The sequence below is a fragment of the Carcharhinus amblyrhynchos genome, chromosome 1, assembly GCF_965287045.1.
Source record: "Carcharhinus amblyrhynchos chromosome 1, sCarAmb.v2.hapA, whole genome shotgun sequence".
Taxonomy (NCBI): domain Eukaryota; kingdom Metazoa; phylum Chordata; class Chondrichthyes; order Carcharhiniformes; family Carcharhinidae; genus Carcharhinus; species Carcharhinus amblyrhynchos.
In genome coordinates this window covers 58,533,114-58,556,867 of record NC_137324.1, presented here as the reverse complement: position 1 = coordinate 58,556,867, position 23,754 = coordinate 58,533,114, and the positions used below count along the sequence as shown (strand labels likewise).

Here is a 23,754-nt window from a genome sequence, read left to right as displayed (position 1 = left end):
GTTATGGACCTATAGCGTTCACACTCGAACTGTATTTGGAATTCTATCATAATATGGTCACTGTCTCCTATGGGATCCTTAACCACAAAACCCCTTATTAATCCTTCTTCGTTACATAAAACCAAATCTAAAGTAGCCTGTTTCCACAATACGTTTCCACAACGTATTGCTCTAAAAAGTAAACCCTATGTACTCCATAAATTCTTCTTCTAAGCTGCTCTTGTCGGATTGATTTGTTCAATCAATATGCAGGTATCTCCCATGATAATACTTTGATCTATAAACAAACCCTCGATATTTCCCCATTTATGATATGATTTCTTGAGAGGTCACATTTTGAGGCTCTATAGACTACTTTCACCCTTGTCTTTCTTCTCCTGCTTTTCATGATTTCAACCCAAATCAATTCCACATCACTATCCATTGCCTTTATATCACAATTAACATTAAGTTACCCCTCTCCTTTCCTCTTTGGCCTGTTTGGAACATTGTATAGCTTGGAGTATGAGCACCCAATCCTGGTCACCATACAACCACGGTCCTGTAATAGTTGATACATCATACTCATATGTTGCAATCTGTGCTATCAACTTATCTACCTCTCTGCAAATGCTTTGTACATTCGGATAAAAAAAAATTTAGCTTTGATTTTTTATAGTTGTTTACAACTCTGGATTTACTCTGTGTTGCATGTTTTTGTTCACATTTCCTGGCCTGATCTGTCACACTCTGACAGTCAAGTTCCTCCTCACTATCCTGTGCCACCGCCTCTTCATAAACCTCTGATTTTTTTAAACCTTCCATTCTTGGAATCCTCCTGCTCCTAGTTAGGGCTCTTGTATGAGTTCTTGGTGTAATATAGTTTTCATATGATTTGTCCCTACCTGTAGTTTTCTATTGACGCTTAGACCGATCACTAATCTGCACTCCTACCTTTAACTTTAACTTCCTAATTTTCTAAGCAACTGAATCCTCATCCCCGCTCGTTAGTTTAAAGCCCTCTCTACTTTCTTAGTTATACAGTCCACAAGAACACTGGTCCCAGCAAGGTTCACATGTAGGCTGTCCCAATGATACTGATGCCAATATCCCATGTACCAATACCCATTTCTCCCATACCCATCTTTGAGGCATGTATTCATCTCTTTAATTTTGTGTACCATTTGCCAATTTGCATGTGGCTTAGGTAATAGCCCAGAGATTCTAAACTTGGAGGTTCTGTTTCTTTGATTCAGGGCCTAACTCCTCAAACTACCGACACAGAACCTCCTTCCTCATTGTACCTATGTTTTTGATGCTTACATGGACCATGGCCATTGGATTCTCACCCTCCCTCTGCAAGTTCTTCTCCATCCCAGAGCAAATATCCCGAACCCTGGCACCAAGCAGGCAAAGTAAGAAGTCTCACAACACGAGGTTAAAGTCTAACAGGTTTATTTGATAGTAAACGCCACAAGCTTTCGGAGCGCTGTTCCTTTGTCAGGTGAGTGGAGAGTTCTCTCCACTCACCTGACGAAGGAACAGCATTCCAAAAGCTTGTGGCGTTTACTATCAAATAAACCTGTTGGACTTTAACCTAGTGTGAGACTTCTTACTGTGTTTACCCCAGTCCAACACCGGCATCTCCTCATAATGACCAGGCAGGCACACAGCCATCTGGATATTCAATCCTGACGACAGAGCCTATTCCCCTGACTATACTATCCCCAACTACGACTACATTGTCTTTTCTCCTCCCACTTGAACAGCTCCCTGAATCACATGGTCAGTTTGCTCATCCTTCCTACAGTCCCCTCTCTCATCCACATAAGGAGCAAGAATCTCATACCTGTTAGGCAAGGGCATGGGCTCAGGCTCCTGTATTGCTATCCCTTGGATCCCTCTACCTCCCTTATTCACAGTCACAACCTCCTATCCCTGACCAGGTCAGAATTCAAGATAGTTAATCTCAGGGATGTGACTGCCTCCTGAAACACTGGAGGTACCTCCTGGTACCTCTTCTCCTCCCTGATGTGTCACAGTGTCTGGAGCTCAGACTCCAGCTCATCAGCTCTGAGTAACTTCCTCAAGCAACCAACACTTGCTACAGATGTTTTCACTGTGAACCACAATGGGGGCCACCAGCTTAAAATGCAAGTACAACAAATAACTATTTCATTTAATTAGCTTTTAATTTGCTTCTTTAAAATAAATCAACTGGTTTTTAGTTCATCAATCTGTAAAATACTTTTCCTTATTCCCTTTAATCTGAAAGTAAATTAGAATAGGTCATTCAAATTAGCAGTTACTGACCCAGGCAATGAAATTACCGTTTTTCTGTTATGTCACCCCTGAAATTATTTCATACTCAGTCCACTGCCCCAGTACAGTGCGTCATTCACGGTTCAGTTGCCTCCACTCCCGAGAAGGAAAATGAAGGCCCAAGATTGAGTCTCTCTTTATCCCCTCCCCAGTAAAGTGTGTCCCACACAGATCTGGCTATCTGTGCTTGGAGAAGGTAAGTGAATGTACCAAACATTCATAACTTCATTGCACTTTCACACATTTAGCATTGTTGCAACTTCCCACCCACAGACTATGGCTATTCAACCATGTTCTTACACCCATGGAAAAGATGGTGCTCACCATCATTGGGGCAGTCATTGATGAGAGTTTGGCCAACAGTGGTATCCTCATCCCTAATACTCTTTCATACATCTGCCTTTCCCCACATTGCACAATTTCTTCTGATTTACAAGTTGCAGGTAGAATAAACATCCATTTCTTACTTCTGCCCACCATCTCAACCCTACGCTTGAGTCTTTATCCTCAAAGATCCTCGAGAAATGCCACCGGTCAGGCACTAGTGGAAGAGCAAACAGATGGGGATGCAAGGTAACAGTGATGATGAAGAAATGTGGGCTGCTATTTTCCAATCCCATCCACAGCTGGGACTGCAACCCCGTCCACTCCCACAGGCACTCAATCTCACTAGTGCAGCCACCAATTCAGATACTGACCCTGCAGCTAATTTACAGGGTAGCTTAGAGGCACATGGGTTGAGATACTGACAAGGGTACACCTGAAGCTGGATCAGAGGGCATGGATAATGCAGATACCCAATCACTAGAGAGTAAAGTCATGTATCAGTTCTGCGCCAAAAGGACCTGAATGAGGAGTTGGTGATCCTGAAGAAGTGTTACGGACTTGAAATGTTAGCAGTATTTCTCTCTCCGCAGCTGCTACTGGGCCTGCTGGGTTTTGTTGCATTTTCTCTTCTTATTTTAGGTGAAGACTTTGATGGAGCAGCCTATAGAAGAATGTTTCTGATGGGTAAACTCAATGAAATGCTTGGTGCATTGGCAAGCCTACCATTACACTTGGAGTCAATGTCAGTGAGTATGAAGGAATCTGGCACCAACGTGGAACAAGGCTTTGCGCAGAAGTTGGAGGCCATGCTTTCCAGTTCAGAAGTGGTGGCTAACTATATTAGCACACCTACAAACTCAACCATGATGGTCAATGTCTCAACTTCCATTGCAGCACAGGTACCGGGTTGGGACAATGGCACAGTGATTATCACTGCTGCCTCAGAGTGCAGGAACCTGAGTTTAGTTCCTGGCTTAGGTCACTGTCTGTGTGGAGTTTGCATATTCTCCCCGTGACTGCATGGGTTTCTTCCGGGTGCGCTAGTACCCTCCCACAGTCCGAAAGATATGCTGGTTAGGAGCATTGGCTGTGCTAAATTCTCCCTCGGTGTACCCGAACAAGTGCCGGAATGTGACGATTTGGAGATTTTCACAGTAACTTCATTGTAGTGTTAATGTAAGCCTACTTGTGACACTAATAAATAAACTTTAGAAGCCAACATCTGGGTGCTACAGTGGAAATGCAGACTCAAGTTGCTGTCATCATGGCTGTGGAGTTCGCAGAAGTCCAGCAATATAATGCACTGTCCAGCTGATTACTCGGATTGCTTCAGTGCTGTCTAGTTGGTAACAGGGCACTACGGTAGCACAGTGGTTAGCACTGCTGCCTCACAGCTCCAGGGACCCGGATTCGATTCCCAGTTTAGGTCACTGTCTATTTGGAGTCTGCACATTTTTGCCGCATCTGTGTGGGTTTCCTCTGGGTGCTCCAGTTTCCTCCCTCAGTCCAAAGATGTGCTGGTTAGGTGGATTGGCCATGCTAAATTGGCCCTTAGTGTCAGGAGGACTAGGTACAGTATATGCACAGGGTTATGGTGATAGTGCCTGGGTGGGATTGTGGTCAGTGCAGGCCAAATGGCCTCCTTCTATACTGTAGGATTCCATGATTCTCAGGAACACCAGCCTGCTGTTCTCTCTCAGGATGGCAGCATTTATACCACACCACTGCCATTCTACCAGTGTCCTTTCTATTGCCAATGAGCCAGCCAATACATATCGCTGCTGCCCATGCCAAAATGATGCAGCCCAAAGTTAGGTCTTCTAGGTCCAGAGTTTCTTGAGGATATCTCCATCCGTAGCCTATCAGACTGAAAACCTTCCAACATCCTCGCAGCAGCAACCGTGCAGCAAGCTTTGGAGCACGAGGACTGGCAAAAACAGCAACATTCAGTGATTAGTTAACAAAACAAAAGCAAAATACTAATGATGGCAGAAATCTGAAATATAAAAAAAACCAAAACAAGTACTCGCAGGTCGTTGGCACTGTAGAGAGAAAGTGAATCAAGTTTTTTTGACTTTTCATTGGAACTGGGAAAAGTGAGAAATGTAATAGGCTTCCACTGGGGCAGGTGGGAATGAAAACTGTGGGAAAGTTCTGTGATGGGGTGGAAGGCAAAAATTAACAACAGGTTTCACGATGCCAGGCCAAAGAGAGTGACAAATAAAGAAACATTGGCTTGTGTTTAACAGAGCAGACGCGGACCTTGCATGTAAGCTGGTGAGTTGTGTATTGACTAGAGCCCTGTACCACCTCTTTTCAGAAAGGTCAAATTAAGCGACAGTTGGGCACTTAACTGGCCAGCAGTGAATCTTCCCTGGGATCAGAGACTTTGGGGCTAAAGTCCTGCCCACAGAGAGTTGTCGGCCAGTCAGAGGCTGGCAGCTCATAGTGTTCATCGGTGTTATGGTGGCTGCGGTTGGGAGCGCACCATGGAATCCCAGCATTAGCTGTCGATCCCAGACCTACAGGTGAGTAAGGGTAGGATGAGGGTTATGGTGAGGAGATTGTTGGCTGAAAGGACAAGTGGTGGGTCATGAAGGAGGGCATCAAGGGGGTCATGAAGGAGAGGTCGCGTGGGGGGCCTCGGATCATGAAGGGGAACCTATTGGGAGGGCCCCCAAGCCGGCAATCTTTGCTGGGGGAGGGGGGCAGTGGGTAATGTCCTTTGAGGGAAAGAAGTCCTAAATTTCACTTTGAGCTTGGGGCCCCCTTTAAAAATGGTGCCTGATCTCTGAAGGTGGGCTTGCCAACATGCTTGGGTCACAGAACCAGTGCAAAACATACCACTCTCTCAAAAACTTACTCAGTGTGGGAAAATTGCAAGCTGACTTGCGTTGGAATCACACGGATTTCTCACCCAAAACGACACTTATGGACAGATTCTCTGACCTCACTCGCACCTGGGATTCTCCAGCCTTGATACTGTGAATGGAGATTTGGCTGCACATCAAATTGTCCACTCATGCTGGCAGCAGTGCTGGGATGTGAATAGCCAGAGAATTCCGGCCTTAGTCATTTTTTTGAAAAATGTTGCCCTTTATTTCAGGTTTCCTTCATCTGCAGTATTTAGCTGTTGTGTGCATCTAAAGGAGCTGTCAATGGCAGGTCCTGAATGACTATCATCCAAAAACAAAGATTATGGAAGGAATGTTCCCACCCCGCCCGCTCCGGGAATTGTAGTGGGCGGGGTTGCGAACCATGCAAAGGCCCATTGATCTCAGGCTTGATTTTCCAGCATTGTGGGGACCGTGACTGGAAATTCCACCCTAGAGGTGAATTCTCCCAACATATCCACAGCAGATTTGATGGTGGTTGGTTGGGCACAGAGAATCTGGTGAGAGCCAAAAAATTGGAGAACCACCAGCTTAAAATTACATTGCAATTCTCCGAATGGAGTGTTGGCCACTCCGTTGGCAGATCGCACAAATGGCAATTGCATTCATTTATACTTCATCAATGTTCATTAAATAGATCCCAACTGGTGCCTATCAGACCTTTCAATTTTGCATCATTCTAGCAGGAAATCACATCAAATCCAATTACTAAAGAGTGGCATTTATGAGACAGTCCTCAGTTCGCCAGAGATTTCAAGGTGAGTGCAACAAAACTCTCTGCTATAATGCTGCACTCTTTCTGAGCTGTTCACCACTCTGCCAGGGCAGACCTGTTCTTGCACTCCATCACCATGCCAAGCTGGTTTTCAGAGACAGCACCATGTTGCTGGACCCATGCCAGGAGTGGGGGTAGGAAGAGGGCTCACGATGACAAGCAGAGGAGCTAAGAGGTGGATGAAGAAGATGAACAATGCAAGGCAGAAGACCAAGGGGGTGAAAGCTGGACCCACATAGTCTGCATGAAAACTCAATAAAAGGGAGTCAAATGGATACTAACATCGTTGACTGGAGGGGGAATGGATGAAGACTCCAGAGGCAGTGGGTAAAGTCCAAGTGGGGTGTGGGCACCTCACAGGTGATGGGGTTGAATCAAGGAACAGTCTCCTCCTCGAGGCTGTTCACCCTCTGACACTCTGCACAGTGTGGTGAAGGCAGGAGGGCTGGAGCGAATAATTTGAGTGTGCTGGACCAGTGTTTAAGTGTGATGCCGGGACCATTGAGCCTATTAGCTGAGGGTAGGTGGCTGAATCAGTTGCTGGTCCACCAGGAGAGTTGGAGGGGAACTCGCCTGTGCAGTATTAATGAGGTTCCAAGCATAGAATCTGGCATGGGATCCCATTATTTTGGTCGGAAGAATAGATGCCACTGGAACTGCCTGCCACCACATTTAGTCCCAAACTGGGAGAATTTGCCCTTGAAATTAATAGAGAAAGAAGCAATGGGAAAAAAAGCAAAGAAAGAAAACAAAATGGGGTAGAGTTTATGATCTGAAATTGCTGAACTCATTGTTGAGTCCAGAAGTATATGAAGTACCCCATTGAAAGAGCTTGCATTGAGCTTCATTGGAACACTGTAGGAAGCCAAGGTCAGAGTGCAAACAAATGGAAAATGAAAATACCAGATGACTAGAAACTTGGTGCCCTGTCTGTGGACTGAATGTGCCTCACAACACTCATCCAGCTTGTGTTTTGTCTCCCGAGTATAAAAGAGACCACCTCATGATCATCAAGTGTTGCATCTTCTGGGCTTGCATGGAAAGATGCCACTGAAAAAGAGATTGCTGCGGGAGTTGTGGGTGACTGAGGAGTGGGCCAGAATAAGTCAGAGAGAATGGTTCCTTCAGAATATTGAAAGAGGAGGTGATAATGAGGTTTGGAGGGGGCAGAGGATAATCCATTGGAAGTTGAAGCCAAGGTGACACCATGTAAGGTTCTGGGAGGTCAGGGAAAGGGGTGAGAGCAGAAATGCGAGAAATAGAACCAATATGGCGGAAGGCCCTAATTACTTGGTGATTACATGAAAAATAATATTTACATTTTTAATTTGAGAAGGGTTTTATTTCTGTATTGTGGCAAGCAGGGAGCTCTGACAGTTAGTAACAAAGGGAAGGTAAGATGTGGACTTTTGGTAAACTGGGGTTGAGTTTATTGGTATCATAGTTGGATGCCTATAAATGTGGTAGCCAGGAAGGGGCTATTGAGATGCTTCCTCCTTTGCTATTTCTCCTCAGTGGCTTGCTGAATCATGCACCCATGTCTGAAAAGAGCTGGTTTATGCAAAGTATCTTGAATTCAGGACAAAGTCCTTCAGCATGTGACACGTGACTACCTGCAAACTTTATCGACCTTAAAGAACTTTGGAAACACAAGAACACAATAAAAGGATTAGAATTGGGCCATATCCCTTCAAATCTGCTCCACCATGATCGTGGCTTGTCTTGGGCTTCAGAAAGTACCAAACACTTCTGCAACAGCAACAACAGCCAGGAGAAGTCAATCAACAACTAATTTGAAAGTTATTGATAATCCCTTTAAATAGCACTGATGAAGGGTCCTTGATGCTGAACATGTAATCATGATTGTGTGATTAAGAGGGCATTAGCTGAATCATTGAGCTGCAAAATGGCAGCACTGGATCAAATCAATGTTACATCCTGATTGACTTCTCATCTGCCTTCTTCACCTACCGGCCAACCAATCTAACCTTGGGGGTCCGCAAAATTAGTCAATAAAAAATTTAGACTTGGTATAAATAGTCATTATAGAAAGGCACAGGTCAATCAACAATGCTCAGCATGGATTTGGAGGGAAAGTGTGCCTGACCAACTTGATTGAACATTTTCAGGTGGTAACAAGGAGGGTTACAGGGTAATATGTTTGATGTGGTTTGCATAGGTTTTGGCAAAGTTTTTCGACAACTTCCCACGTGGCAACCTGGTCAGAAAAGTGAGAGCCTATGAGAGCCAAGTTGGATCCAAAATTGGCTCACTGGCAGGAAGCCAAGGGTAATAGTTGTGACTGGATGACTGTTTCCAGTGGGGTTGCATGGGGCTCTGTACTTGCTTTTCATGGTATATTTGAAAAATTGGGCATGATTAAGAAGTTTGCAGATGGCAAAGTGTTTGGTAGTGAGGAAGAAAACTGCAGACTATAGGAAAATATCAATAACCTGTTCAGAAAATGGCAAACAGAATTCAATCTGGAGAAGTTTGAGGTGTGCATTTAGAAAGTACAAACAATGCAAGGGAATACACAATAATAGGTTCTGAGAAAAGTACAGGAATAGAGTGCATTGGGCAGATAGGTGGCAGATGGAATTTAATCCTGACAAATGCGAGGTGATGCATTTTGGAAGGAATAATGCAGAGAGGAGCTATGTGATAAAAGGTAGACAGATTAGGAGTATAGACATACAGAGGGACCTGGGAGTGCAGGTTCACAAATCCATGAAGGTTGCGTCACAAGTGGAGAAGGTTGTTAGGAAGGCTTATGGAATGCTAGCCTTTATAGGAAGGGGGATAGAGTATAAAAGCTGCCGTCTAATGCTTCAGTTGTACAGAACGTTGGTTAGACCGCATTTGGAGTACTGCGTCCAGTTCTGGTCACCTTACTACCGGAAGGACGTGGAGTCTCTGGAAAGGGTGCAGAGGAGGTTTACCAGGATGTTGCCTGGCATGGAGGGGCTGGGGTACGAGGAAAGGTTGGAGAAACTGGGACTATTCTCCTTGGAAAGACGGAGATTGAGGGGGGACATGATAGAGGTATATAAGATACTGAAGGGAATAGATAGAGTCAATAGTGAGAGACTGCTCCCTAGACTGGGTACAAATACGAGAGGTCATGATTTAAGGGTGAGGGGGGAGAGGTATAATTTGGATGTGAGAGGAAGGTTCTTTACGCAGAGAGTTGTGGGGGTATGTAACGCGCTACCAAGTAGGGTGGTGGAGGCAGGAATGTTGGACTCGTTTAAGTTTCAGTTGGACAGACACATGAGTGAAACGAGGATGGAGGGTTATGGTAGGGGCTATTAAATAAGGTCAGAACCTTGGGAGACCGGAAATGCAGATTTGTAAATTAACGTTTTTGTCTTTTTATTCCGCAGGTGGAGGTCCACCTCGTTGTCAAACGAGGGGCATGCACACGGTGGGTCGTGCGTGGGCTGCTCTTGGAGTTTCCGGGAGTGGCCTAGTACTTTGTGTCGGTGTGTGTGCTTGATCCTGGACCGGTAGACGGGCGCCGCAACAGCTCGGTGACTAGCACTGCTAGCTGTGCAGATACATGGATTTGGGCCTGTGTCTGTGGGAGTTTGCGCATTCTCCCTGTGGTTGCGTGGGTTTCCTCCGGGCGCTCCGGTTTCCTCCCACACCCCAAAGATGTGCTCTTAGGCTGATTGGTTTTACCAAATTGACACTATTCTCCCCTGAATCTGGCTAAGTTAGGGGTTCCATTCGTAGACACGCAGGGTAGAATAGGTGTAGGGTGATGCGGCAGCGCGGGCTCGTTGGGCCGAAGGGCCTGTTTCCCGTGCTGGGTTGTTCTTTGTTCTTTGTTTGTTTGTTCTTTGACAAAGGCAGCAGATATATGGGCACACCAACACCTGGAAATGTCCCTCCGAGCCAATCACCAACCTGAATCAGAAATATACCCGTTGTTCTTTTACCGTTACCGGGTCAAAACCCTGGAACTCTCTCCCTAACTGCACTGTGGGTGTACCTACACCACGAGAATTGCAGTAGTTCAAGAAGGAAGCTCACCACTACCTTATCAAGAGCAGTTAGGGATGGACAATAAAATGCAGACTTAATTCTTTGATGCCCACGTCCCACAAATGAATTTTGAAAAATTGCCAGGACTGGAGAACTTTAGCTAGGAGGAAAGATTTTCTTTGGAATAGAGGAGGCTGAGGGGAAGTTTCATTAAGGTGTACAAAGTTATGAGAAGCCTAATGCATAGGAAGGACATATTTCCCTGAACAATGACTAGGGAGCATAGATTAAAGTAATTGGCAGAAGGATTAGATGGAGTAGAGGAGAGTAGCTTTCAACCAAAGGGTGGGTGGGGTTTTGGAACTCATTGACTGATAGATAGAAACTCTCATCACATTTACAAAATATTTGGGTATACACTTGAAGTGCGGTAAGATACAGAGCTACAAAACAGGAGCTGGAAAACAGGATTAGGCTGGAGTTTTTCGGTCAAGCATAGAGACAGTGGGCTGAGCGGCTGTTTTCTGTATTGTAAATTTTCAGTTCTCTGGCAGATTCTCAGTGTGTGCCAAAACCCTCATCCAAAATGGTGACTGTTTCAGTGCCATTTTGGACCTCTGAGGCTACTTGTGTGGGTGAGACCACATCTGAACTATTGTCCAATTTTGGTGTTATTTGAGGAAGATTGTGGTAGCATTAGAGGCAGTTAAGAGAAGGTTCACCAGATTGATTCTGGGGATGAAAGGGTTGACATATGATGAGAGATTAAACAGTTTGGGCTTGTACTCACTAGAGCTTAGAAGGATGGGAGGGGATTTGATTGAAGTATGTAAAATTTTTAGAAGGGATTGATGCGGCAAGCTAGAACAAGAGGTCGCAGGTACAGGTTGAGAGGCGCTGGATTTAAAACTGGGATGAGGAGGAACAACTGTTTGTTGAAGGTGGCGAATTTGTGGAACTTGCTGCCCCATAACGCAGTGGAATCTGAATCATTGAATGTGTTGAAGAAGGAAGTAGATGTATTTCTAATGGAAAAAGGGATAAGAGGATATGAGCAACAGGTGGGATTTGAGACCAGGGAGACATCAGCCATGATCTGACTGAGCAGGTTCAAAAGGCTGAATCTGCTAACTTCTGTTCCTAATTCTTACGTTCCTATGTTGTTGCACCTCAAAAGGCACTGCACATCCGAATGTTTCTGCTTTACTGTATGAAAGTGCTTTAAATAAAAATACTTTTATTGTAGTACAAATTTCACAATTTTTTTTTCCTTCTGTATTCAAAGAATCACTGTGAACTACCACACTAGATTGGAAAATGTATTATTTCTAGGTGGAGAGTTGGCACTGAGAATGAATATTTTTCCACCCATGATTGCGAACTGGTGTGTTTTATTACCTTACCATTGAATATTCTGTATGCTGTTTTAAATGAATTTTTAATTGTATTTGTTTTATTTCAATGGAACAAATGATTATAAATGTGAAGGATGATTTTACAGACCAGGGCCAGCTTTTTTCTATCTTTTAAAGGTATTTGGTTTCGATATTGGAAAGGTATCAAAGCCCGCATTGATGTTAAGAATTAGGGACTCAACCAGTCCCAAGGATGTTCAACAACCAGTTCAGGGACTAGTTTAAAATTCTATATGATTTCAAGCATTCTGAATCATTTCAGAAAATGTTCTTTGAATTGGGTTTAAGTTGTCAGTAACAATACATTCAACGTAAATGGAGCAGCAGTATTTATATTTCTTTAGACTTAAAAAATCTATTTATTGCACCCATGAAATTTCCTGATTGAAATTGAAAGCAGCACTGTGACAATATTAAAAATAAACCTGGAAATTATACTAAGCAATGCAACTGTAGAATGTTTAATGCATGACAGTGAGCAAGTTTAAAAACTAGACAAAATCATTTCATCCAATTGAGCACAGTACTCAAGAAGATAAATCACAGACTGCAATTTTCAGGCTTTACTGTTCTTGGAACAGTGAGTGCAGCCGTTAGGAACAGAGCAACATTTCAGAAAATAGCCATTGTCACTGTGGCCTTATATTTCATGCAAACAAATGGCAGTTTAACAGCGTATATAGTGTAAAATGTAACAAGAAGCATAGTGGGAGTTCAGATTTTGTACATCACAAAACCATGAAAATGAAATTTGAGTAGTTTGGCGGCATCATTTGCTGAACCTCACACTGGTCTGTGCTACTCTTCACAATATATGAAGGTTGAGCTTGTAGAGAATGCTTTATTCTATTTTTGCTAGCAGTTGGTGCTTGGAGACTGGTGATGGATGGTAGGCTTCTACAATGTAGCTACAGGACTTGACCAGCAATGAAATTAGATGTTATTTCACTGGCTGTTACAGGAGATTAGACAGGTGATTTTTCAAGGTTCATCCGGAAGCAGCAGTACTGTGAACAGCAATCAATGGCTGGCAAAGACAGCAGTAATTCACTCTTTGTCTGCCCATGAGCAAGCTCAATGATATTTAGGCATTGCTGACATGAACAGTTTCTCCCTGACATTGAAGCAGCTGCACATACAGAAAATGAAAGCTCCTCAAGGTGCTGCCAGATGAATTCAGTTATTTTATTCGCTGAATGATTTTGCCAATCAAATAGAAAGTTCGTTATCTGTGCCCTGCTTTGGTGTCAACCAGGGAAATGGCTCGTCAGCGCTCTTTTCTTAGGCAGGGGAAATCAGCTTGTGTTTCCATTCCTGATCATTGTATCACAATATTGGCACACGTTCAAGACTGAAAGATAAACAATGGCAATTTGGACAAGGTACTGGATGGAATCCAGTACAGGTGAATGAATGTCTGTCTCATTTAATGTCTTCAGAAGGGAAGGAAGAAGAGAAAATTGGCAAGAGAAAGGATTATGTTCAGATACCAGCACCAAATGATGTTGACTCTCTGAATGTTTTAGAATCATCAACAAAATTGAGGCTGGTATTCAATTGCATAAAATAATTGGTTTAAGACAGAAAACATTGAGCTGTGATAGATGCTCATTTTTCAAACTGGAGGAACCCATTGCCATGAGGGCAATGAATGCGAAAGCAATTGTTGATTTCAAGAGAAAATTGGATGGGAGCTTGTAGGAAATTAACTTGCAGGGCTACAGAGAATGATCTGGAGAGTGAGACTGACTGGATTGCTCCAAAGAGAGGAGGCCTGGACTCAATGGGCCGAATGTCTTCCTTCTATGCTGTAAATGACCCCACATCTTTACAATTATCATTTCTTTGTAAGTTGTTAGTATGTACATTATTTTGCTTGTTCCTTTATGCTCTCATTAATCCTTTGAGTGAAACATGAGCAAGGTGGCACATCCATAATTATTTGCTGGGGTGTGGTAACAGTAATGGAGATGTTTTCCCCTCTGGATTTCCTATTTGCTGATGGGGAGTGACTGGGTCAGCAAGTTGATATGCACTTCATGTTTTGTGAAGGGCTTTATTTAGTTATGATCTTAAGTGTGAAGTTATCCACTTTGGAAGGAATAATAGTAAAATGGACTATTATTTAAATGGTGAAAAATTACAACATGCTACTGTGCAGAAGGACCTGGGGGTCCTTAAGCATTAATCACAAAAACTCAGTTTGCAGGTGCAGCAGATGATCAAAAAGGCAAATGGAATGTTGGCCTTTATCGCGAGAGGGATAGAATATAAAAGCAGGGAGGTCTTGCTGCAATTGTACAGGGTACTGGTGAGACTGCACCTAGAGTACTGTGTACAACTTTGGTCCCCTTAATTAAGAAAGGATACATTAGCTTTGGAGGGGGTGCAGAGAAGGTTCACCAGGTTGATTCCAGAAATGAGGGGGGTTGGCTTATGAGGAAAGATTGAGTAGACTGGGCCTGTACTCATTGGCGTTTAGAAGGCTGAGGGGAGATCTTATAGAGACATATAAGATAATGAAGGGGCAAGGCAGGGTAGAAGCAGCGGGGTTATTTCCACTTAGAATGGAAACAAGAACCAGGGGTCACAGCCTCAAAATACAGGTGAGTCAATTTAGAACAGAATTGAGGAGGAACTTCTTCTCCCAGACGGTAGTAAATCTTTGGAATTCTCTGCCCATTGAAGTAGTAGAAGCTACCTCATTAAATGTGTTTAAGTTACATATTTTTGACCAATAAGGGAATTAAGGGTTATGGGGAACAGGCAGGTAAGTGGAACTAAACCACTAAGATCAGCCATGATCTTATTGAATGGTGGAGCAGGCTCGAGGGGCTAGATGGCCTACTCCTGCTCCTATTTCTTGTTCTTATGTTCTTAAAGTTGAGCTTAAGTGTGGTGTTACTGTACCTTTAAGAGTTTTTTAAAATCATGTCCCCTGCAGCTTTCAGCTCTTAGTGTAGCACTGGGTTGTCTATTAAGAGACCCTTTATTGCTCCTTCAGTAGTTCAAATGGGATTGTTTATTTTTATTTTGGGATTAGTTTTATGACCCTGCATTGTCAGGCAGAAGAAAGTTTGCGGATCAGATGACAGAAGCTCTTTCATTTTCAATTCTGAGTTGCAGGTTTTAGTTTTAAAGGGATATCAAACTGGAAAGAAGTGTCTTTCTCTTTCTCTCCTTAGTTTTGGGAAATTCTGCTGGTTAGCTAAAGGCTGGTTAGCCTTTCAGGAGTAGAGAATCTGCTGTTGGTGGCTTGACCAGAATCTCTTCCTAATGTTCTGGGAAGCTGTTCTGACTTCAAACTGTTCTGAGTGTTTCAAAAAACTGCAGCATTCAACTAAAGGACTTAATTCAGTATCACATCAGCATTAGTCTTCGCTGTGTTAAACCTGTGAAAATGGTTTAGTCTAAAGGAAGTTTTGGTTTGATTGGAACATAGAACATAGAACACTACAGCACAAACAGGCCCTTCGGCCCACGAGTTGCACCGATCACATCAACACCTAACATCTTAGATGTACTGGTTAAGGATTATATATTACTAAGGTTGTTTTGTTTTTGTTTTGTAATTGATAAACATTATTGATGATTTTCTTCCATACATGCTAACTATATTCTTAAATTAACTTTGTTTTGATAAAAGCTCCCCAGTGGGTCATTTGAACCATATCATACTTATCCTAGCTAAATTCAAGATGCAAAATGTATGATTGAGGTGGGCTTCAGAAAACACTGTGGAGCTTCTGACCTGAACCCTAACATAAGAAAATATTGGAAGATCAGAAGAGTTGTTCCCTTCACTGTAAATTTGCAAATTTTTGAATTAACAGCATGGCTAGAGGGTGGATGAAATATGAATTATGAGCAGTGACTTGGTATAGTAATTCCCCCCAGCTTTCTTGAGTTTTGATTAGGGACTGCGAATCAGGTCATTTGCATCAAGAACACAGGTTCAATCCGTTTCAATATAAACTAGAGGTTAAAGATTACTGTGTAAACTGAAACGACTGATCCAAATTATGTATTTTACAATTGTTTGAACTGATATGGGTAGTGAAGCTCAGTTGCATTAGGTCTTGTTAGCTGAAAACTATAGTTAAGTAAAATCTAAGCAGAGCTTGATTCAAGGGCCAGAAAATCTGAGTTTGAATAAGTGCAGCTATATGGAATTCTGAAGATAGAATTTTGTATTTATGATAGGTTGGCTGAATAGTTTTCCAGTCTATATTGAGGGACTATTCCCAATAACTCATCCTAAGTGATAGCAAGCCTGATGTTTATTCACTGTGATGCAGTAAGTTGCATATTATCAGGTCAGGTGACCAATTATATAATTAGCAATTGCTGATGTGTGGATCCGGGGTTCAAAGTTAATATTAAAGTGTTATGAAATCATTCAGTATCATGTTCAGTTACAGAAAAAACCTGTGATGGGAACACATTGCTGGTATTTTAATATTTTGACAAATCAAGCACTGAAGTATTAATGACTGAGTTAAAGGATTCCTTTAAATAAAGCTCTCAAAACATTAACTGATTCTGAGAGATAAAATGCTGTTTTAAATAGAGGCTTATTTTAACAAAAATGTTCATGAAATATTGTTAACACTGGCAAGGCCACAACTATGGTCCCCATCCCTCGCTGCCTTGAGAAAGTGATCGTGGGCCCACTCCTTGAAGTGCTGCAGTCCCTATGGTGACTGTGCTCTTGCAGTGCTGATAGGTAGGCGGTCCAGGATAATGATCCAGCAACAATGAAGACACATGATTTATGTGCAAATCAAGATGTGATTTGGAGGTGATGGTTTTAATGCAATGTTGCTGTCCTTGTCCTTCACAATATTTTACAGATATTGGAGCTTCAGGAAGCTCTGTTGGGTTCCATTCAAATCCAAGTATAGTTCACCTGTCAATTCACCTTTCTTCCAAAGGTGGAAAGAATGAGTACCTTAACCCAGTGTGTAGCGGGAGAATAGAAAACTGCAGGCACTGTGCAGAGTGTGCTTGACATGGTCCTATATACTTACTGGGATACTCTTTATTGTTAGAAAGAAGAAACAAAATGGTCTCATGGACCAGTCTAGTGGGAACAGATTAGGTGTTCCTTGCCCTGTAGCAAAAAGCTATTTAATCATTTTTGAAGCTTTAAGTTTTCTGTCTAGGGTTTCTTTGGCTGAGCACCAAGTTCTAGGTTCAGTCCACCATCTATGTGAAGTTAGTTGATATGAATCTAGATGGCAGTGGGAATGCTGCAGCTGGTCCTCAATGTCCTCAATCATGAAAGGGAGGCAGGGGTAGAGGTGTGGAAGGAGGGACAGGGTGGTTGGGGGGGGGGGATTCGGGCAAGAGGAGGGAAGGTATAGGTAGATGAAGAATTGGATCCTTTCCCTTGTTTGCTGTCTAGTGACCCAGTTGGATGGCTCATGTGTGAGGACTTTGGATCAGTATAGAAGAGGCTTATTTGTGATGTCCCTATATCACAGGTGACCTGTTACTCACTATTTAATATCACACCTGAAGTGTGGTTCAGGAGATACAGTGGAACCCTGTCCCTAATAGCAAACAGCATTTTCAGGGAATGATGAAAAACAAATCTGAATGCAATGAAGAATTGGTGAATACTGATGGCTATTCCATTTATCCTTTGGGTATCTGGCATATTCTATTTCATATGATATAATCATCACCCTAATTTCACATTTTGGGATAACAGCAGGGAAGATTTTGTGAAGGGTATGAGTTGGGACCACAGGCTGAAGAAGACTACATATTCTGAGTCATCCAGGGTTCCCTACTTCTACCAGCCTTGCCCTTCACTCAGAGGAATGTGCTTACCCTGAACCCTGGTTAGCACACTTTTGAAAGTCTCCCACTTACCAGGCATCCCTTTGCCTTCTCATAGACTCCCCCAATTAACTTTTGAAAGTTCCTGCCTGGTACCATCAAAAATGGCCTTGCCGTCTTGTTGAAATTGTACAAGACATTGGTAAGGCCACACTTGGAACACTGTGTACAGTTCTAGTCACCCTATTATAGGAAGAATATTATTAAACTAGAAAGAGCAAAAAAAAATTACTAGGATGCTACTGGGACTTGATGGTTTGAGTTATAAAGGTAGGCTGGAGAGACTAGGACCTTTTTCTCTGTAGCGTAGGAGGCTTAGGGGTGATCGTGTAGGTCAATAAAATAATGAGAGACATAGACCAGCTAAATCATCTATCTTTTCCCAAAGGTAGAGGAGTCTAAAACTAGAGGGCACAAGTTTAAGGTTTAGTGTGGATAGAGGATTGGCTGTCTAATAGGAGGCAGAGAGTTGGTATCAATGGGTGCTATTCGGATTGGTGGTTGGTGACTAGTGGAGTGCCCCTGGGATCGGTGCTAGGGCCTCAGCTATTAACCATTTATATAGATGATTTGGAGGAGGGGGCTGAGTGTAGGGTGTCGAAATTTGCTGATGACACAAAGATAAGTGGAAAAGCAAATTGTGCGGAGGGTGTGGAAAGTCTGCAGAGGGATCTAGATAGGCTAAGCGAGTGGGCGTGGACCTGGCAGATGGAGTACAATGTTAGCAAGTGTGAGGTTAGCCACTTTGGCAGGAATAATAGTAGGAGGGACTACTATTTAAAGGGCGAAAAGCTGCAGCATGCTACGGTGCAGAGGGACCTGGGGGTCCTTGTGCATGAGTCGCAAAAACCCAGCCTGCAAGTGTAGCAGGTGATCAGGAAGGCAAATGGGATGCTGGCCTTTATTGCGAGGGGGATTGAATATAAAAGCAGGGAGGTCTTGCTACAGCTGTACAGGGCACTGGTGAGGCCGCAGCTGGAGTACTATGTGCAGTTTTGGTCGCCGCACTTGCGCAAGGATATTTTGGCCTTGGAGGGAGTGCAGAGGAGGTTCACTAGGCTGGTACCAGAGGTGAGGGGGTTGAACTATGAAGAGAGGCTGAATAGACTGGGTTTGTACTCGTTGGAATGTAGAAGGATGAGGGGGGATCTTATAGAGACGTATAAGATAATGAAGGGGATGGATAGGGTAGAGGTAGAGAGATTCTTCCCGCTCAGAAAGGACAGTAGGACTAGAGGGCACAGCCTCAAGATAAGGGGGGTGCAGTTTAGAATGGAGTTGAGGAGGAACTTCTTCACTCAAAGGGTGGTGAATCTCTGGAATTCTCTGCCCGTTGATGATGTGGTAGAGGCTACCTCGCTAAATATATTTAATACACGGGTGGATAGGTTTTTGGTAGGCAAGGGAATTAAGGGTTATGGGGAGAAAGTGGGAAAGTGGAACTGAGCCGCTTCAGAGGCGGGGCAGGCTCAAAGGGCTAGATGGCCTACTCCTGCTTCTATTTCTTATGTTCTTATGTGACAGGAGGGAGATACAAAAGGGTCCAGAGGGCAATTTTTTCACACAGAGGGTGGTAAGTGTCTGGAACAAGCTGCCAGAGATAGTAGTAGAGGTGGGTACAATTCTGCCTTTTAATAAGCGTTTAGATAGTTACATGGGTAAGATGGCTATGGAGGGATATGGGCCATACACAGGCAATTGGGATTAGCTTAGGGGTTTAAAAAAAAGGCAGCATGGACAAGTTGGGCCAAAGGGCCTGTTTCCATGCTGTAAACCAGTGACTCTCCAGCTACTTTTCACATTTAACATTGGACGGTGATTGTCAATAAGTTGTTTGACAGCAAAAGATAGCTGTGGCTGATCCCATCCCCAACCACGTACTTTTGAGCATGAAAGTGATTGGGAAAAGGAACAGTAGCTGACTTTTTTCCTGTCCCTCATGATAGACAGTAAGATCCTGACAGCAATCCACAAGAGATCGAGATCAATGAATTCATCAAAGTCTGAGGATCAAAGTTGGGCTCCCCTAGTCAGTCTGGCTTAGTAACACATTTGTAGTGCATTTATTCAGGAAGCGATAGAGATGCACAAACAATTGGGGCATGTCGGCATTTTTTAAGGGATAATATTTTCATTTTTTACGTATATATTTGTGTTGAAACTGATTAATATTTGCAACCTGGATTGACTGTCATGGATTATTAATTGTTCCTATGAAGTCATTTAAACATGTTGATACTTTTGTGGATATATTTTATTTTAATTTTCACCAGCGATATGTTATATTGTAGGTCCACAAGATCTTCCGTTTATTAGTTCCTGATGCTTATAGCTTTAAATTGGCAATGTAAATTTATAAACCCTTATGTAAGTTACATTAGGAGAAAGACAGACAAACATATAAGCGATGTAATACATGACAGTAGTGAATGCCTTAGATATTGGCAGATTATTTATCTTTGCTTGGGCAGGAGATGTGCTTCTTTCAGTATGCAATCTATATTAATGCCCATATACTATATTGTATACAACTGATTTCTTCTTTGCCACATTTATTTAAGTAGGTTTGAAACTACCATGATTTCTGTACATTTATTCTTTCTATGAGGTTCTTACATACAGTTATGTAGTTAAGTGAGAAGCAGACTGGTTTTCAGATTAATCATGGTTGGAACATATTCTTTGACCAACCGCAGTACAGAAAATAGGGAGTGAATGCTTCATTTTAATGACTTGCTGCGACAACAGAAGGGGTTTCCAGCATGTGCTGTAGTTTGCTTTCCTAATAGGACAAGGGAAGTGATTTATGTGGCATCAATAAGTCGTCTGTGTGTTGGGACTAACTTGCTATTTGTCCCTGCTACCTGATTGGTTCAGTATAGCTATTTGGATCAGTCAACCCTTAATGTAAAATGCCTACACTTTGAGAATACAAAGTGTAATTTCTATTTTGCTGTATTTCTATAAGAATCATATTTACATAGATATTAGAAACATGAATCTCCACCATCCCCGATCTAATTTTACTGAAGTAATCTGTTCATTATCAAGGAAACACTCTATCTCATTTTAGAGAATAAACGGAGGGGAAAAGAAAACAAATTTGTGAAGCAAATCCTTTCATGTTGAAGAAAAAATATCAGGGATTTTGATACCTTTTAGTTTGGGACCAGAATATTTATTGTCTATGTATACATTTGAATCAGAAATGCCAGTGAATGACTGCCCGCATGCTCAGAATTGTTATTTCAGCGGAAAAGCTGCTGTTAAATAAAGAATGCTCTGTGGGACATCCAACTGTATGATTGAACACTCCAATAATGTTACTGACATTTACAAATGGAACAAAACGTGCCATGTAGAATGAGTTGGCTATAGAGATATCTCTGATCTCAACTATGCCCGCCCCGCTACCAGTGAGAATGGAGAATTTGGCGCTCAGCTAAAAGGCCATTCATTGCAGTGGCACTGGAGAAACCCAGCCACAGACAAAGTCACAAGTTGTCAGCAAATAGCTGCAGTTTACTTTGACTTGGGTAACAATCTGAAAGTGCAATGCTACTTTTCTTTGTCATGAAGTTGAAATTATTCGAATGAAATCTCTAAAGACATGGGGTGGGAGTGGGGAATTCACTGGCCCTGTTTGCTGTTGGTGGGAATTCCAACAGCTCACTGAATTGGGCATTGGGCTAAATGTGGATTCATGCCAGGCGGCAATCACGATTCATTTAGCCTGCCCTACCCACCCCATTGGCCCTGATCAGATTCCTGCCCAGAGTAGGCAGGAACCTGATTGCTATGCAAAACCCCTTCTTTACATGACTTTGGCGGGTTGAAGCCTGATTCAAAGCCCTCCTGCAATGCACCTGCTCCCTGCACCAGGAGCTGCACTGGGCGGGATTTGGTGCAGGTTCTGACAAGTGTAGGCTTGGCATGCTGGAACCTGAGGGAGACCAAGGAGATAAATGCCCATTTATCTGCCATGCTGCAGAGAATGGATCCTCCATGCATCCTGGGGATTGGGGGCTCAGGCTGGGAGCAAGGGGTTGATCTTGGGATTGTCCTCTGGGATGGGGGGGTCTCATAGCTGGACTGTCCTGGGAAACCTGAAGGTCACTCTTGTCATGGTGATTTCAGTCAGATCTCTGATCAGAATCTTCTTGCTTGGCTATGTATTGTCACAACTTCGAAGTGACCTGGTCAATTTAATCTCCATGCCCCTTGTCACCTGGAAGACTTTTGAATCAAGCAGCACTCTATTCTCTCTCTAAGAAGTTGCAGGTGGGAGAAGACCTCTTTGAAGTTCCCTGGCTGACAGGACAAGTCAGTTTCACTAGTGGGGAATTTCCTTCTCCATAGCTGCTCATTCAAGCCCATTCTTTTAACGCAATGGCTGAGATTCTCCCAAAAGTATTCAAAGTCCCCAGTTTGTGTGAAAATGGGAGTAACTCCCGCTGGATCTTTCAGCAGGATTTTCAGAATCAATCTCCGACACTCTGAGCACTGCAGAGTTCCCTCGTGGAAGTTGCTCTGAAAATCTGTGGGCTGGGCCTATTCCCACCTGATAGTCCGGCAGCATTGCACTGAGCGGTCCATTGTGCATGCGTCCATCTATCAGTGCCAGGATTAGTACATGCATAGTGGCTCCACACTTGCGGCCTTCTGATCACTGGCCAGCCCCGCAACCCCCATCGATGGCCTACCGATGCCCCCACCACCCGATCGCTGGCCTCCTGGACTTCCATGGGCGAGCCCTGATGTTCCGTCCCACCTGGTCAGCCCGATCTCCCGTTTTTTTTTGTTTTTCTCCACATACCCAACCAGCCCTGATCTCTCAATCCCCCCCATCTCTGGGAATCTGTCGCCCCTCAACCCCCAGCAGCCCCAAACCCCCATCCAGATGGCCAGCCCTGATCCTCTGTCCTCCCTCCCTCTGTCCATGATCCGTTGGAGATTGGCAGTGGGACTCGCCCACTCCCACCGATCACCCCAATAGGCCTTGTCCCTTCTGGCATCACCATCTTGGCACTCCCTGATGCCTGATTGGGAGTGCCAAAGTGCCCTTGATCATTACCAGTTTGCCCCATGGGCAGTGCTGTGGGGGGGGTCAGGCTAGCACTGCACAGGGGGCAAACTGGCCAGCTCTCTCTCTGTTAGACATCTGCTGTTGCTATTGCACATGTGCAGAATCAGAGGTTTTTGCATGCACAATAGCTCCGTCTACACGGCTGGCTGGTGAATTAAGTCCTGCCCACTGCCTGTAGCAGTTAGAAACAGCCTAGCTGATTTTTGCATGCACTATATACACAAGATTGGATGTAAAAACTCACCCAAAAATGGATCTGCAGCTCTCCCATTTTATGCTAGCTGGACGCTTAGAATCATTTGTGTAAAATTCGGCCCTCTGCTTTTCCTGCTGGTAGAAGGACTTGGAGTGCAGTCAGGTGAATCACGCCCATAGTTTGAAAGTGATCAACGCATAGTGAAACTGAGTTACACTAACCAACAAAGTCTCAATTTCAAATTCCCCCATCTTTGAGTTAGCTGGGTTTTTTTAAGTGGAGATTAGGAATCTCGAGTTGGTTTCCATTTACCCAATGGGGGACCAGATCAGCTGGTTTCCTGTTCCTGATTATGACCAGTGGGTCCTGCCAGAAAGTCTGCCTCTCGGTACTCTCCATGTAGCCTCACATCAGGGAGAATGCCCTGGTACGTCCGATACTAGAGGAAGAGCCCATTTCTATAAAATCAAACTGCATCAGCTTGTTGTCAGTAAAGGACGTGGGAGGGTGGGAGTGGGGTAATGATTGTTTCAGTTTATAAATAAAGTGATAACTATGCCACAGGAGGCAACAAGTGCATTCATTTAAGAAACTAAAATATTTTGTAGCATTTAAAAGGACCATGTTGAGAAATGTTCTGCTTTTGAAGCCAGAAATTACTGATTTAAATTAGCATTCCCCTCAGCATTGGACTAAGATAATTTTTGAAAAAGCTTTGTGAAATTCAAGCGGTAAGTGTTATAACACGCACAGGAACTTTTCTGAAAATATCACATTGAAGTTGCAGTCTTTCATCTATGTTGGATGGTTGCTGCTTGTGATAGTTTTGGTGTCCAGATGCACCCTCACCACACAGTTGATAGTATATTGTTGCCTCTTGAATCTGAATATTGAAGTGAACACTGTGGCCAGAATTTTATTGG

At 43.4% G+C, this 23,754-nt stretch overlaps 1 protein-coding gene across 3 annotated transcripts in view; it reads left to right on the top strand.

The window, feature by feature from the left end:
• LOC145340919 (potassium/sodium hyperpolarization-activated cyclic nucleotide-gated channel 1-like) overlaps positions 1–23,754 on the top strand; it is a 279,038-nt gene that overhangs the window by 13,990 nt on the left and 241,294 nt on the right. The gene's annotated exons all lie outside the window — the stretch shown is intronic.